General features: G+C 50.2%; 1 long non-coding RNA gene across 1 annotated transcript in view; it reads left to right on the top strand.

Moving 5' to 3' along the window:
• The first annotated feature begins 10,537 nt into the window (after nucleotides 1-10,537).
• LOC140479388 (uncharacterized) overlaps nucleotides 10,538-17,565 on the top strand; it is a 74,715-nt gene continuing 67,687 nt past the window's right edge. Inside the window, exon 1 of the long non-coding RNA XR_011961013.1 lies at nucleotides 10,538-11,743. This is a non-coding gene — a long non-coding RNA (uncharacterized lncRNA). The remainder of the gene's footprint in view (nucleotides 11,744-17,565) is intronic.

The raw sequence follows: 17,565 nt of genomic DNA, 5'->3' as shown, positions 1-17,565 counted from the left end.
GCTGGATGGGATTTATCCAAGGATTCTCTGGGATGCTAGGGAGAAGGTAGCATAGCCTTTGGCTTGGATATTTGAGTTGTAATTGTCTGCAGATTTGGTACCAGAGTACTGGAAGATTGCAAATGTTGTGCCCTTGTTCAAGAAGGGCAGTAGAGATGACCCAGGTAATTATAGACCAGTGAGCCTTACTTCTGTTGTAGGAAAGGTTTAGGAAAGGATTATGAGAGATAAGATTTATAATCATCTGGCAAACATCAATTTGATTTCAGATAGTCAACTTGGTTTTGTCAAGGGCAGGTCATGTCTCACAAATCTCATTGAGTTTTTTGAGAAGGTCACCAAGCTTGTTATGAGGGTAGGGCATTTGACGTGGTATACATGGACAAAAGTAAAGCCTTTGACAAGATTCCACATGATAGCCTGTTAGAGAAAATGCAGAGGCATAGGATTGAGGGTAATTTAGCAGTTTGGATTAGAAACTTGCTTTCTGAAAGAAGGCAGCAAGTGGTGGTTGATGGAAAATATTCAGCCTGGAGTCCGATTACGAGTGGTGTGCCACAAGGATCTGTTTTGGGACCACTGCAGGTATAAGTGAATGGATTAGGAAATTTGCAGATGACACTAAAGTCAGTGTAGTAGTGGACAGTGTGGAAGAATGTTACAGGTTGCAAGGGGACTTGGATAAACTGCAGAATTGGGCCGAGAGGTGGCAAATAGAGTTCAATGCAACTAAATGTGAGGTGATGCACTTTGAGAAGAATAACAGGAAGGCTGAATACTGGGTCAATGGAAAGATTCTTGGTAGTGTTGGTGTGCAGAGGGATCTTTGAGTCCATGTACATAGATCCCTGAAAGTTGCCACCCAGGTTGATAGTGCTGTTAAGGCGGCAAACGGTGCGTTAGGTTTCATTTGTGGAGGGATTGAGTTCCGAAGTTGAAATACCATACTGCAACTATACAAAACGCTGGTGCAGCCACACTTGGAATATTGTGTTCACTTCTGGTGCCCCCATTCCCCCCACTCCAGTTACAGGCTCCGCCCCGACTCCCAGCTCCACACCCACACCAGATCCCAGCTCCCAGCACTGCCGGTTTTCACCATCCCTCCAGACCTTCCCCTCACTGAGGACAAACGATCAGTCCTCAGCAAACGAATCACTTTCATCCCCCTCTGTCCACACATCACTGAATTTAATGCACGCCGTGACATCGAACACTTCTTCTGCCGCCTCCGAGCTTTCACAATCAGGACTCCCACCCACCTTCCGAGGACCCCTTCGCCCACCTCCAACTCACTGCATTCACCTGGACACCCCGCGCTGGCCTATTACCTGCCCTTGACCTCTTCATTTCCAACTGCCGCCGGGACATTAACCGCCTCAACCTGTTTACCCCCTTCCCCAACTCCACCTTCTCACCCTCTCAACGCGCAGCCCTCCAATCCCAACCTCACCATCAAGCCAGCAGATAAAGGGGGTGCAGTGGTAGTCTGGTGCACTGACCTCTACACCGTTGAAGCCAAACCCCAACTCGAGGACACCTCTTCCTACCATCCCCTCAACCATGACCCCACCCCCCATCACCAAACTGTAATCTCCCAGACCATACAGAACCTCATAACCTCAGGAGATCTCCCACCCACAGCTTCCAACCTCATAGTTCGGGAACCCCGCACTGCCCGGTTCTACATCCTTCCCAAGATCCACAAGCCTGACCACCCTGGCTGACCCATTGTCTCAGCATGCTTCTGCCCCACTGATCTCATCTCTATTTACCTCAACACTGTCCTAGCCTCCTTAGTCCTGGAACTCCCCACATACATTCGAGACACCACCCACGCCCTCCACCTCCTCCAATACTTCGGTTTCCCCGGCCCCCAATGCCTCATCTTCACCATGCATATCTAATCTCTCTACACCTCCATCCGCCATCATCAGGGCCTCCAAGCCCTCCGTGTTTTCCTCTCCCAATGTCCCCAACAGTACCCTTCCACCAACAGTCTCATTCATTTGGCCGAACTGGTCCTCACCCTTAACAATTTCTCCTTCGAATCCTCCCACTTCCTCCAGACCAAAGGGGTAGCCATGGTGTATGGGCCCCAGCTATGCCTGTCACTTTGTTGGCTACGTAGAACAGTCGATCTTCCATAATTACACCGGCACCACTCCCCACCTCTTCCTCCGCTACATTGATGACTGCATTGGTGCCAGCTCATGCTCCCGCGAGGAGGTTGAACAATTCATCAACTTCACCAACACATTCCACCCTGACCTTAAATTTACCTGGACCATCTGACAACTCCCTTCCCTTCCTGGACCTCTCTATCTCCATTAATGACGACCGACTTGACACTGACATTTTTACAAACCCACTGTCTCCCACAGCTACCTGGATTACACCTCTTCCCACCCGACCTCTTGCAAAAATGCCATCCCATATTTCCAATTCCTCCGCCTCCGCCATATCTGCTCCCAGGAGGATCAGTTCCACCACAGAACACACCAGATGGCCTCCTTCTTTAGAGACCGCAATTTCCCTTCCCACGTGGTTAAAGATGCCCTCCAATGCATCTCACCCACATCCTGCACCTCTACCCTCAGACCCCACCCCTCCAACCGTAACAAGGACAGAACGCCCCTGGTGCTCACCTTCCACCCTACAAACCTTCGCATAAACCAAATCATCCGCCGACATTTCTGCCACCTCCAAAAAGACCCCACCACCAGGGATATATTTCCCTCCCCACCCCTTTCTGCCTTCCGCAAAGACCATTCCCTCCGCGACTACCTGGTCAGTTCCACAACCCCCCGACAACCCACCCTCCCAACCTGGCACCTTCTTCTGCCACTGCAGGAATTGCAAAACCTGCACCCACACCTCCTCCCTCACCTCTATCCAAGGCCCTAAAGGAACCTTCCACATCCATCAAAGTTTTACCTGCACATCCACTAATACCATTTATTATATCCATTGCTCCTGATGTGGTCTCCTCTATATTAGGGAGACTGGACGCCTCCTAGCAGAGTGCTTTAGGGAACACCTCTAGGACACCCGCACCAGTCAACCCCACCGCCCTGTGGCCCAACATTTCAACTCTCCCTCCCACTCTGCCGAGGACATGGAGGTCCTGGGCCTCCTTCACCGCCGGTCCCTCACCACCAGATGCCTGGAGGAAGAAAGCCTCATCTTCTTTTTTGCAACATTTCAACCCCAGGGGATCACTGTGGACTTCAACAGTTTCCTCATTTCCTCTTCACCCACCTCACCACAGTTCCAAACTTCCAGCTCAGCACTGTCCCTGTGACTTGTCCTACCTGCCTATCTTCTTTCCACCTTTCCACTCCACCCTCCCCCCGCCCCCGACCTATCACCTTCATCCCCTCCCCCACTCACCTATTGTACTCTATCCTACTTTCTCCCCACCCCCACCTTCACCCTCACCCTCCTCTAGCTTATCTCTCCACGCTTCAGGCTCTCTGCCTTTATTCCTGATGAAGGGCTTCTGCCCAAAACGTCGATTTTACTGCTCCTCGGATGCTGCCTGAACTGCTGTGCTCTTCCAGCACCACTAATCCAGAATCTGTACCCCACCACATCACTTTGCCCCACAATCGTGGTATCTGGCTGTGCACAAGGAGGAGTGGCACAGTCTGTACTGGGAGGCACTGGGGCCCTGAAACACATGGTAAAGATTAAAATCACCAGAGCATTGAGAGCCCCACCACATTGTTTGTATGTTCTATTGTTTTTACTCTGTTCCTGCCTTCCCTTGTTTTTTTCTTAATAAAGTTGTTGTTGTTGTTGTTGTTGTTGTTACACACACCTGCACAAACTGTGAAATGAACTCAGGCCTCTCGATCCAAGATTCGAGATTCGAGATATTTTCACCACATCACAAGGCATCGACTCTAACTTCCCTTGTCCCTCAGCCTGCTGAGTCACGCCTGAATCAACTCTGCAATTGGGAGGAAGGGGCGGAACAGGAGGACCGAGCAGCGGCCGGTCCGCCAACCAGAGTGAGTGAGGAGCGGGGCCAAAGTACTTTTTTCTTTTCTTTTTTTTCTTTCTTTACGAATCTTTATTCAATTTCCACCACCAGGAAGATAGGAAAACACCCGAGTGGCCAGTGACAAGCACTGCCCTTCACATCAAAGGGCGGGGCCAAAGTATTCTCTTTTTTTCCTTTTTTAAATTTTTTTTTTCAGTGAAGGGGAGGGTAGGGACTAAATCAAAATAGAGTTGGAGGGAGAAATGATGCAGTTAGGCGGTAGTGTGGGGGAAAAAAAAGGAACAGGAGGTGGGCGCCGCAGGGAGTGGAGTGCATCATTTCTCCCTCCAACTCTATTTTGATTTAGTCCCTACCCTCCCCTTCACTGAAAAAAAATAAAAAAAAAGAGAATACTTTGGCCCCGCCCTTTGATGTGAAGGGCAGTGCTTGTCACTGGCCACTCGCCTAACTGCGGTAGTGCTTATTAAGTATCCCCTGTATATTTTATTTTTGTGTGTGCACAGAGTCACAGCCCCACACTGATCCAATTCTCCACACAATGGGGGAAAAACACCCGAGTGGTCAGTGACAAGCAGTGGCCCTTCACATCAAAGGGCGGGGCCAAAGTATTCTCGGGCAGTGAACGCTTCAGGATTGGTTAGAAAGCAAACTATTTTGCAGGATTGATTATCCTCACCACACAGTGGAGCATTAAATCTCTCCCATGAATCAATGTGAGATTTTTAAGAAATAGTTGAGATGTAAATCTGATAACTTGCATTAGGGAGATTTACACAATCCTGACATAAACACATGTGTGATTTTGCAATAGTGTAGCGGGACGAGCTGAGTATAATTCACAGGTCGGTTTACACAACTCGAGTAAGAAATTTACTTTCAAACTCCCAGAACGGCTTCTCGGCCTTTTGGCTCGGAATATGTGTCGTTCCTGAGGACCAGAGGAAGAGATTCTGCTCGAGTGTTGGAGGTTCGACGCAGCAGAAGCGTGCTGGCGGGGGAAAAACTGCGGGGGTCGTGTTGCGAGTCGTCGGAGCTGCTGGAGACCATCGCTGGATCGTGATTGGACGTTGGAGGATCGTTTGGTTGTGCTGACCTGCTCTTGGTGGATCTTCATGCTGGCTTCGGCCTAACGCCAATTCAGGGACCAGCCAACCTCAGAGCTATGGCCTCAGCAGCCACTCGCCGCCCAGGCCAGGGCATTCGGAACACAGTCAGGGTGACTGTGAAGAAGGTGGAGGAGCACACACCGGTGGATCGGACGGTGTTTGTGAAGAAAGTTCGGCTGGAGTGTTGCGGCCTTGCAGCCGCAGACGTGTACTGCCTGCAGGATTTCCCTGGGGCAGGCTACTTCGATGTGACCTTCAGAAGTGTGAAGCAGTGTGAACAGCTCCTGAAAGTCTTCAAGGAGAAGGAAGGGGAGCCGCTGTTTTCCATCCTGTCGGCGACCCCATTGTGTGTGCTTCCTGCACAGAGGAATCGGGTTGTTACAATCCATATGTACAACCCCTACGTTCCAGCGGCTGATGTCCTGACCTTCCTGGGAAGGTACGTCCAAGTCGAGGGAGAAGCCACCGATGTGATCGACCCCTTTGGGATCTGGACCAGTAAGAGGCAGGTCAAGGTAACTCTGAGGGCCGATGACAGTGGGAACATCCTCCACCCACCCTCGAGCTTCGCAATCGGAGGGAGCAGAGGCTACCTGACATATGCAGGGCAGCCCAAAGTGTGCCGAACCTGCGGGAAGTCGGGACACGTGGCGGTGGATTGCAAAGTGACCATCTGCAGGAACTGCAAACAGGAGGGTCACTTGACAAAGGACTGTCGGGAGGAAAAGAGCTGCAACCTGTGCGGGGAGGCGGGCCACATGTACAAGGCCTGCCCAAGACGAGGAGCTGCCACCTACGCACAGATGGCCGGAGGTGGCAACACGAGCCGCGGACCGACAAAGTCTAACGAGGTACCGCGAATCAGCAAAGGAACGGTGCCTGGAGGCACCCAGAAGGAAGGGAAAGTTGTAGAGGAGCAGGCAGCAGACAGCGGGGAGTTGCAGCAGCCGACCCAAGCTCCTGCAAGACAGACGGAGGAAATGGAAGAGGAGGGATCAAAGGAGGCAGAGCAGTGGATTATCGTTAAAAACAGGAAAAGGAAACCTCTCGAGGGCCCCAAAGCCACCAAGCGAAGGGGGAAGAGACACCTCCAAGAGGAGGATACAGGCAGCTCCTCCGACGGTGAGGACGGGCGCAAGAAGGGTTGCCTCCGGAGGAAGAGGCAGAGCGCCGTGGGGAGAAAGGAGGGCAACACCGCCCAAGAAGGAAAAGACGATCCCTCTGAGGGGATGGGTGAAGGCCTCCCCCTACCCGGTGAGAACCAAGGGGTACCCACCGGCCCACAGCTCCAGGGAACTGGGAGCAGCGGCCCTGTGACAGCCCTGATGTCAGATGGAGAACGGGGCGATGCGGACCCTGGGTCTGACACGATGACACCAGAGCGGGGAAATGACTCCAGCGTGGAGCCGGACAACTACCTCAGCCCTGGGAAGGTCCAGCAGTTTGCTGTCACCACGGGGATGCACGCAGCTACCCCACTGGAGCAAGACCAGAAGAAAATGGACACTGGTAACCCCGCAAACTGTTAAAATGGGGTTTAAAATTGCCAGCATAAATGTGCGTAGCATTAAAGCGGCTACGCGATGTGTTTCAACGCTGGCCTTCCTGGCCAACGTCAAAGCCGATGTCCTGTTTCTGCAGGAGTGTGGGATACCGCACCTCAGCAGTTACAGGAGATGGTCGAGCTTGTGGACCCACGGGCCGTCAGTGTGGTCGGGGGGCAACGATAGCCGCGCCTCCGGCCTGGGTATCCTGTTGCGGGGAGGCAACTTCACCATCTCCGAGGTTAAGGAGGTGGTGGGCGGGCGCCTCCTCGTCGTGGACGTCAAATACAGAAACGCTCCCGTGAGACTAATCAACGTGTACGCCCCAGTGGGTAAGAGTGAACGGTTGGCCGTCCTGCAACAGCTTCCACTGCTGCTGGCTACGTCCAGGCCGGTCATTCTGGCCGGAGACTTCAACTGCATCATTGATGCAGATGGACGATCCGGCGGGGGGGACAGTAAACCGGACGCTACGTCCAGGGCCCTGATGGAAACGGTCAAAGACGCCAAGCTGCACGATGTCTTCAGCGCCCCTGCAGACGGAGCGCAGCGTAGATACACCTGGTCACGGGCAGACGGGTCTATCCGCTCAAGGATAGATTACCTGTTTGTGTCCCGAACGCTCTCGGTCAGATCCACCGACGTCAAGCCGGTGTTCTTCTCTGACCACTGCCTCCTGCTGGCCGACTGTCACCTACAGGACGAACAGCGGGCGGGCAAGGGAACGTGGAAACTGAACACTAAGCTGTTGACCCCGGGAAACATCGAAGAGCTCAAGAGGGATTACGCAGGTTGGAGAACCGTGAAGCCCCTCTTTGAGTCTCCAGCGGACTGGTGGGAAACGGTAAAAGGGAACATCAAGAGGTTCTTTATCCTCAAAGGTGTCCAGGAGGCGAGAGAGAGGCGGGGAAAACTGTCCCAGCTCCAGGAAAGTATGCAGAACCTGCTCCTGCTGCAGACGATGGGGGTGGATGTCACGGAGGACCTCAAGGAGGTGAAGGGCCAGCAAGCCTCGCTCTTTGCCTCGGAGGCCTCCAGGATAATCTTCCGGTCCAGGGTCCGCTCGGTGGAGCAGGACGAGACGTGCTCACGTTTCTTCTTCCAGAAGGTGCACAAAGAGAGCTCGGTGCTCAGCAGCCTGAAGAAAGAAGATGGCTCGGTAACGTCATCTCAGGCTGACGTCATGAGGATCAGCAAATCCTTCTACGCCAGCCTGTATGACTCGAAGCCGACCGACAGCGCGGCCTCCCAGTCGTTCCTGTCCTCTATCACGGAGGTCCTAGATGACGGAACACGAGAGAGGCTGGACCAGCCGCTATCTCTGGATGAACTGACCAAGGCCCTCAAGTCCTTCGAAAAGAATAAAACTCCCGGAAGCGACGGCTTACCGGTCGAGGTTTATTCCGCTCTTTGGGACTTGATCGGCCAGGACCTGCTGGAGGTGTATGTCAGTATGCTCCGGGCAGGTACCATGAGTGAATCCATGAGGAAAGGCATCATCACCCTCGTCTACAAGCGGAAGGGGGAGAGGGAGGAAATTAGAAATTGGAGACCGATCTCACTGTTAAATGCAGACTACAAAATCCTGTCAAAGGTCATCGCCAACCGGGTCAGGTCTGCTCTGGGATCGGTGATCCACCCGGACCAAACCTGTGCTGTACCGGGCAGGAAGATCTCTGAGAGTCTCGCACTCCTCAGGGATACGATCGCCTACGTGCAGGACAGGGGGGTGGACACCTGCCTCATCAGCCTGGACCAGGAGAAAGCCTTTGACAGGATATCGCATACATATATGAGGGATGTCCTCTCCAAAATGGGCTTTGGGGAGGGAATCGGAAATTGGATCAGACTGCTCTACACCAACATTGTCAGTGCAGTCTCAATCAATGGGTGGGAATCAGATAGCTTCCCTGTAAGACCTGGAGTCAGGCAGGGATGCCCCCTCTCACCCGCCTTGTTTGTGTGTTGCATAGAGCCATTTGCCGAATCCATCAGGAAGGATGCGAGCCTGAGAGGGGTGACTATTCCTGGCAGCGGGGGCCTGCAGGTTAAGGCCTCCCTGTACATGGATGACGTCGCTGTTTTCTGCTCGGATCCACTGTCCGTGCACAGACTCGTGTGCATCTGCGACCATTTCGAACGGGCCTCGGGGGCCAAGGTAAACCGAGGCAAGAGCGAGGCCATGCTCTTCGGGAACTGGGCCGACCAATCCTCTATCCCCTTCACCGTCAGGACTGACCACCTGAATGTGCTGGGTATTTGGTTCGGGGGGGCTGGGGCGTGCGCCAAGACCTGGGAGGAGCGGATCAGGAAGATGAGACAGAAACTAGGCAGATGGGGGCAACGGTCGCTCTCCATCGCGGGAAAAAACCTGGTCATCAGGTGTGAGGTCCTCTCAGTATTGCTATATGTGGCACAGGTCTGGCCTATCCCCAGGACCTGTGCCGCCGCAGTCACCCGGGCCATCTTCCAATTCATTTGGAGATCAAAGATGGACCGGGTCCGAAGAGACTCTATGTACAAAGACCGGTGCAATGGGGGAAAAAATACGCCCAATGCCACCCTCACCCTGATGGCCACCTTTGTGTGTGGCTGCATCAAGCTGTGCGTGGATCCCCGGTACGCAAACACCAAGTGTCACTACGTACTGAGGTTCTACCTGTCCCCGGTGTTGCGAAGGATGGGCCTGGCCTCGCTGCCGCGGAACGCTCCGAGTAGTTGGACCGTTCCGTATCACCTGTCCTTCGTGGAGAAATTTATGAGGAAAAACACCTTTGACCACAAGTCCAGCAGGAAGTGGTCAGCACGTAGCGTCCTTGAGACCCTTCGGGAAAAGGAGAGGGCGGATCCTGTCGAGCGGTTCCCTGAGCAGACTGTCAAAGCCATTTGGCAGAATGCCTCATCGCCAGAACTTTCCAACAAGCACCAAGACGTGGCTTGGCTGGTGGTGAGAAGGGCTCTGCCTGTGAGATCCTTTATGCACGCCCGGACTCTCTGCCGCACCGCACGCTGCCCTCGAAGTGGCTGCGGGGGGGACGAGACTGTCACACACCTCCTTCTGGAATGTGCCTATGCAGAGGAAGTCTGGAGAGGAATGCAGTGGTGCTTGTCGAGGTTCGTCCCGAGCAGCGCCGTGACGCGGGACTCCGTGCTCTACGGCCTGTTCCCCGGGACTCACACCGAGACGAACATTAACTGCGCCTGGAGGATCATCAACTCGGTGAAGGACGCTCTCTGGGTGGTCCGAAACCTGTTGATCTTCCAGCTGAAGGAGTTGACCCCGACCGAGTGTTGCAGACTGGCACATTCCATGGTCCAAGACTACGTGTTGAGGGACTCGCTGAAGCTTGGGGCAGCTGCCGCCAAGGCGCGGTGGGGAAAGACCACCGTGTAAGATCGGCCTGCCGAAAGAAGAACAGGGGGCCCATACAGACGTTTTTTTGGGCTCTGCTGATGCCTCAGCCAAATATATGTATATATACAAGAGTGAAAAAATGCACAGGATTGTAAAGGACAAGAATAAAGTCGAATCTGTGTTTGTAAATATGGACATATGTATGGCATGATCCAATGTACAGACCATCAAATCATTTATGAATAAAGTATATTTTTGAAATAAAAAAAAGGTTGGTAATTTACGTACCTGACTAGCGTGTATAAATTGGACCGAACAATCTATTTACACACGAACAATCTGAATGACTGCAAGTCGACAGAGCAATTGTTAATGAGTAATATTTCACCCATGATCCTGTGCAGTTATGAATATTCTCGAGAAACTCACCGATAACCTCAGACGCACGCGCAGTTTGGTTTCTATGGAGAGCATGCGCAGTGTCACATTGATCAGGACACAGAAAGAGAGGCATGGAGCTGTTTTCTCCGGCAGCGGCTGCGATCAGCTTCAGAGAGCGGCGCTCAGAGCCGTTGTGTGGGAGCCAAGCTGGGAGAAAGGAGCGGAGAGATTTCACAAGTCCTGGATACAGGTTTAAAAAAACTCGAAAAAGACCCTCCAGGCCTGGGTAAGGAGGTGGCGGTCTCTGATCAGGGAAGTGGCCCAGGGTCACGGCCGCCATTTGTTTGAGGGAAGAGGGAGCGCGGAGCTCCGGGCCGCCATTTTGAGAAGGTCAAGGCGCAGGAGGGCGGGGCTCTCGGGGTCTGTAGAACAATCAGAGGAAAGGGAAGCCCCATTGTTATTGATTAATTCCACGAACACAGCGTCACTGGGCGGTCCTGCAGGAATATCTTCTCTCAGTCCTGCTGGGATGTTTCACCCAATCAGAACCAGCAGCTCTCCTCCTCTCTCAGCTCCCCTTCTGTCCTTCCTGCAGCATCTGTCCCCTGGAACATTGAGCTGCCTGTCCTGTCCCTCCCTCAGCTGTTGTTTCTGTAATACCTGTGATATCCCAGTCCTATCTTAGATTACTTCACTAAAGACAGGAATGCACCCGATGGATTTTTCTTAATATCAGTAATTCTTTAATACTCACTTACAGGTTTTTAATTACATCGTTTTTGAAGCATTTACTTCACTTTCAATCATTTGCAATGGTGGGATTTGAACCTGTGTCCAGAGAACACTTGCTGAGTTTCTGGATAAATTGTCACACAATAATGCCACTAGGCCATCACTTCGCCTGCTCACAGTTTGTATATCCCAGTGCAACATGAATCAAAACCCTTTCTTCCTGCACAATTGTTTGACCCGGCACTCTGGTGATGTGACTCTCCATGTGATATCCCTCACTGTGTGGGTCTAATTGCTGCCTCTGTCAACGTCTCTCACTTTTGAAGCTACTCCAGATCATGAGCCAACAGAATTCTCCACTCTGGAGAGGTGAGGCAGCACAGGTCAGGAATGGAGACTGGGATTTTCCAGATCTCTGTGGGCTCAGTGCCATTCTATTTGTGTAACCCTCACAGCATCAGTCTACTTTCCCATTCTGCCTATTTCTGTGTCTTCTACAGGTACTCATGGTGTTCCTGACTCAATAGACTTGCCAACTGCTGGTTGGGACAATGGATGTTCAGCCAGAAAGACAAAGTCGGGGAGGTTGGGAGTCTTCAATAAATCCTGCTGCCAGGTAAGATCATTCCAGTGCACAGAGCAGAAAGTAATAAGGGGGATCCAAACATCAGCTAACAAGACGTGACATAGAGAAAGTGCTGGAGGGGGAGCACAGTACAGGCACACCCCAGGCTCAATCACCAAGCCGACTGCAAGTTTTGTTGTAATGAGACAGCATCGGGAGTTCCCAGTTATCAGTCCAGGCCTGTGCTTTCTTAGGGAGCATCAGAACAACAGAGGGGAAAGCAGGCCTCCCACGAGAGGGTGGTAATGCTGCCTGGGATCTTTCTGTTCTCTATTCCCTCTCCAACACTGTATCTATGGCTTGTATTGTGGGCCAGTGTCTTCAACCATTCTAACTCCTATAACAGTTCCTATCTCTGTCACCTCCTCCCCTCTCACCAATTATTTCACATATTTCAAACCTCCAGTCCAGATGACCATCCGTATCGCTGTAACTTGCTTCAGTCTCTCCAACATGCCTTGTCTCGATAGTCTCCTCCTCCAATAACTGGAGACATCGGGTCTGTTTCTGTGCGGCATGACTCTTCGGCCGAGGTTCCCTAAATGGAATGAGTCGGGTTTGGCTCATATCCCTTCAAACCTTCTCCTCTCCATGTACCTGTCCGAGTGTCTTTTCAATGTTGTAATTGTACTTGTTTTTACCATTTCCTCTGGCAGTCCATTCTGTCTATGCACCGTCCTCTGTGGATAATGTTGCCCCTCAGCTCCCTCTTTAAATCCTTGCTGTCTCACCTCACGTTTATGCCTCTAGCTTTGGACTCACCTCCCCTTGGCAATTCACCTTACTTAGACCCTACATGGTTTCATAAACCTTTATAAGGTCACCCCGTGGCCTCCCCTGCCCAGGAGAAATATTGATGACAGTGTTACCAATATCTCCAACTCATGTACTCAATGCTCTGACCAATGAAGACAAGTGTGCCAATTGCCGCTTTCAACACCCTGTCGCCCTGTGATGCCAGTCCAAGGAGCAATGTAACTGCACCCCTTGGTCTCTCTCTGTTCAACAGCACTGCCCAGGGCCCAACCATTACCCGTGTTAGTCCTCCCTGGTTTGTCTGAACTAAATCCAACACCTGAATTAAACTCCATCTTTCATTCCTTGGCCCAGTTGATTAACATCCCCTTCGATAACTATACTCCCTGCCCACTCTTCCACTAATCTTGGTATCCATAAGCATACGAACAGGGGCTCCTATATTTTCACTCAAATTATTTATGTAAGTGGTGCACAACAGTGGTCCCAGCACCAATCTTTACAGCACACTGCTGGTCAGAGGCCTCCAGTCTGAACAACAACCCTCTCCCACCACCCTCTGTCTCCCACTGTCATCCCATTTTGTATCCAGTTGGCTAGCTCTCCCTGATCCCTTGTGATCTACCCTTACTAACCAATGTATCATGCTACATCCTGAACAAGGGTTTGTGGAAGCCCGAAACAACGTCTGTTGCTCTCCCTTCGTCTATCTTTTTGGTCACATCTTGAGCAAACTCCAGTCAAGTTTGTGAGACATGTTTTCCCATGCACAAAGCCATGCTGGCTGTCTGTGATCAGGCCTTATCTTCCAAATGCATGTAAGGCCTACCTCTCAGAATGACCTCCAACAACTGACCCACCCTAATGTCTCGCTCATCAGTCTGTAGTTCCCTGGATTTCTCTTGCAGCCTTTCTTAAGTAATGACACAACATTATAATCATAGTCAGAGAGTCAGACCGCACTGTTTAGTTAACGCTAACCATACTCTAAAACTGATCTCGTCCCACCTGCCTGTTCCTGGATCATATCCCTTCAAACCTTTCCTATTCCTGTACTAATCCAAATGTCTTTTAAACATTGTAATTGTCCCCATGTTCACCCCTTCCTTGGGAAGTTCATTTCACACACAACCCACCCTCTGTGTAACAATGTGCCTCTTGTGTCTTTTTTTTTAAATGTCTCTCCACTAAACTTAAAAATGTAGTGCCTTGTCTTGAAACTCCCCTGTCCATGGGAAAAGACAACTCCCATTAACTCTATCGATCCCCCTCATGATTTTATAAACTTCTATGAGGTCATCTGTCAACATTCAGGTTTCAGTGAAAAATACCAACCTATTCAGCCTTTCTTTATACTGAAGCCTTTCGTACCCAGCCACGTCCCAGTAAATCTCCTCCCAACCCTTTCCAGCTGAATAATATCCTTCCTATAACTGGGTGACCAGAACTGGACACAGTATTCCAGAAGAGGACTCACCAATGGCCTGTATAATCTCAATTCGACTTCCCAACTCCTATATCCAAAAGACTGAGTAATGAAAGCAAGTGAGGCCAGCACCTTTTTTCAAACTATCCTGTCTCTCCATGTTATAAACTTTAAAGAATTATATAGCTGAGCCCTGAGGTCCCTCTGTTCTACAACACTACCCAAGGTCCTCCCATTAATTGTATAAGTCCTGCACGTGTTTGTTGTACCAAATGCATTACCTCACATTTATTCAGATTGATCTCCATCAACAGTTTTTCAGCCATTCACACATTTCATCAGGATCCCTTTGTAATCTCAGAAAACCTTCTTCACTGTCCACAATGCCACCCTCCAGTCTAACAGCCTATCACATGCAGCTCTCTATGGGACAAATATATCTGTTGGAGGCCCTACAATTTCTTCACCAGCTTCCCACAATGTCCTGAGATCCATTTGATCAGGTCCTGGGGATTTATCTACCTTTGTGTTTTAAAACCTCCAGCACCTCCTTTTCTATAATGTGGACTCATTTCAAGACATTGAGTCATAGAGACGTACAGCACGAAACAGGCCCTTCAGACCAACTCCTGCATGACGTTTCTAGTCACATTTGCTACAATTTTGCCAATATCCCTCTGAACCCTTTACTATTCATACACCCATCCACATGCCTTTTAAATGTATTTCTATCAGCCTCCACTATTTGCTCTGGCAGCTTATTCCATCCACTCTGCGGGAGCCAGTTGTCCTTTAGACCCCTTTGAAAAGTTTCCCTCGCCTGGGGAAATGACCTTGTCTATTGACCCCGTCGATGACCATCATGATTTTAAACACCTTTTATCGGTTAACTCCTCAGCCTCCCATGTTCAAGTGAAAACAGCCCCAGCCTATTCAGGCTTTTCCCTGAAGCACAAACCCTCCAACCCTGGCAACATCTTTGGTCATTTCTTCTGGACCCTTTCATGTTCCACGACATCCTTCCGATGGCATGGAGACCAGAATTGCACACAGTATTCCAATAGTGGTCAGGTCAAACACTGTTTAGTTCCCTGAGCGCCCCAGTCTTTATCCACAGTAAGTTCCAAAGTGAAATATTTGTTTTGGATCTTTTAGTTTCACACATCGTTGCCTTCATTGATCATTAAGGAGACCGGGTTTGTCCCGAGCTCTTCTTTTGCTCTTAATACACTTGTAGAGTCTCTTTGGATTCTCCTTAACTTTCTCTGCCAAAGCGATCTCGTGTCCCCTTTTTACATTCCTGATTTCCATCCTAAGTGTATTCCTACAGCCCCGATGCTCCTGAAGGGATTCCCTTGAGTCAGCCAGTTATATCTGACATGTGACCCCGTTTTCCTTGACCACAGCCTCGAAACTCAGCCAGTGTTTCCTAATTCAGTCAGCATTGAGCTGCACACTAACAGGAACACGCTGGCGCTGAACGCTCCTTTTATCTCGGTTTTAAAATATTCCTACTTGCCAGACTTCCCTTTATCTGCAAATAGCCTCCCCAGATCTACTTTAAAAATTCATGTCTAATACTATCTTGCTTCATTGAATAACTTTAACTTGTGGACCAGGCCTGTCCTTTTCCATCACTATTTTCAAACTAATACAATTGTGGTAACTTTCCAAAGTGCTCCCCCACTAACACCTCAGTCCCGTTCCCGACCTTCTTTCCCAAGGGGAGGTCAGGTTTAGCCCCATTCTCCAGTTGGGCCACTTACATAATGACTGGGAGTTTTCGGAACACACTTAACAAATTCCTTCCATCCAAATGCTTAACTTAGTAGCAATCCCAGTCCAGGTTTGGAACGGTTAAGATCCCCTATCATTACAACCCTATTATTCTAAGAGATATCTCAAATCTCCTGACATATTTGCTCCTCCATCTCCCATTGCCTATCGCTGTAGTCCGACCGTAGAAAACTAATGACCAATTTTTATTTCTCAGTTCCACTAATATCGTTTAACTGGGCGATCCTACATGAATCCTCCCTCTAGGTACTGCTGGGATGTTTCCCCAATCAAACCCACCAGCTCTCCTCCTGTTTTGCCTCCTGTTCTATCCTTCCTGTAGTATCTGTCTCCGGAACATTGAGCTGCTGCTCCTGTTGCTCCCTCAGCTGTGTTTCTGTAATATCTATGGGATCCCAATCCCATGTTCCCATCCATGCTCTGGGTTCATCTGCCTTATCTGTCTGGCCCTTTACATTGAAGTAACTGCAGTTTAATCCATCAGTTTTCCCTCATTGTCTGCTATGTTCTTGCCTGCCTTGTCTACTTATATCGCTCTCTTGAACATTTGTACCAGCCTCAACTTTCTTTCTGGCCTTATGACTCTTTGGGGTCACACAGCCCTGCCAGATGAGTTTAAATCCTCTCGAGCAGCTCCAGCAATGTTCCCCACCAGGATGTGGGTCCCCCTCCTGCTCCCAGTTCAGGTGTCTTCCCCACCCTGTCTACCTGTGCTGACACCTTCAGACATCCAGGGACTTACCCACCAAGGTCCCTGTGTCCCTCAGTTCTCCAGGTGGACCTACCATTCATGATGTTTATCATTCATTTATTAGACTTCCCACAGTGCATTACCTCACAGTGATCAGAAGTAAACTCCATCTGCCATTACTCTGCTCAGTTTATCATCTGATCGATATCAGACTGCAGCCTGAGTCCATCCCCCTCACTGTGGACAACACCCTCACCTTTCATGTTATCTGCAAACCTACTAATGTTACCTTCTGCTTTCACATCCGAGTGATTAATGTCCATAAGGAACAGCAATGGCTCCTGCACAGATCCCTGTGGTACACCCGCTGGGCAAAGGCTTTCAATCACAAAACCAACCCTCCACCAATTGCGGACCCAATTCACCAACTTACCTTGGATCCCATGGGATCATCCCTTTTGGACCAGCCTTCCATGTGGGACCTTGTCAAAGACCTTAATAAACTCCATATAAACCACATCATCTGCACTGCCCTGACCAATATCAGAGGACAGTCGTCGAGCAAATCCATACAGACAATCCCGAATGAAATTATGGGGGTATCCGTTTTTGGCGGATAAATTGGATAGGTGTTCTTCTTCCTCTTTTTGTAGTTCTGGTGTACTGCAGTGTGTTGTGGCCCTTTTGAACAGTGTCTTGATGCAACTTCTGTTGAGTGTGTTGGGGTGGTTGCTTTCGTAGTTCAGGACTCGGTCTGTGAGTGTGGCTTTCCTGTAAACCTTTGTGGTGAATTCTCCGTTCGGTGTTCTCTGTACCATCACGTCTAGGAATGGGAGTTGGTTGTCCTTTTCTTCCTCTATAGTGGATCGGATTCCTGTGAGTGTGGCGTTGATGATCCGGTGTGTGTTCTCTATTTCTGTATTTTTAATGATTACAAAGGTATCATCTATATATCTGACCCAGAGTTTGGGTTGAATTTGCGGTAAGACTGTTCTAATCTTTGCATTACCGCTTCTGCTATGAGTCCAGAGATGGGTGAGCCCATGGGTGTCCCGTTGATTTGTTCATATATTTGGTTGTTGAATGTGAAGTGTGTTGTGAGGCACAGGTCCAGTAGTTTGAGTATACCGTATTTGTTGATAG

This window comes from Chiloscyllium punctatum, chromosome 7 (genome assembly GCF_047496795.1).
Source record: "Chiloscyllium punctatum isolate Juve2018m chromosome 7, sChiPun1.3, whole genome shotgun sequence".
Taxonomy (NCBI): Eukaryota; Metazoa; Chordata; class Chondrichthyes; order Orectolobiformes; family Hemiscylliidae; genus Chiloscyllium; species Chiloscyllium punctatum.
Note: the sequence above shows the minus strand (reverse complement) of the source record. Positions and strands in the feature narration are given on the sequence as shown.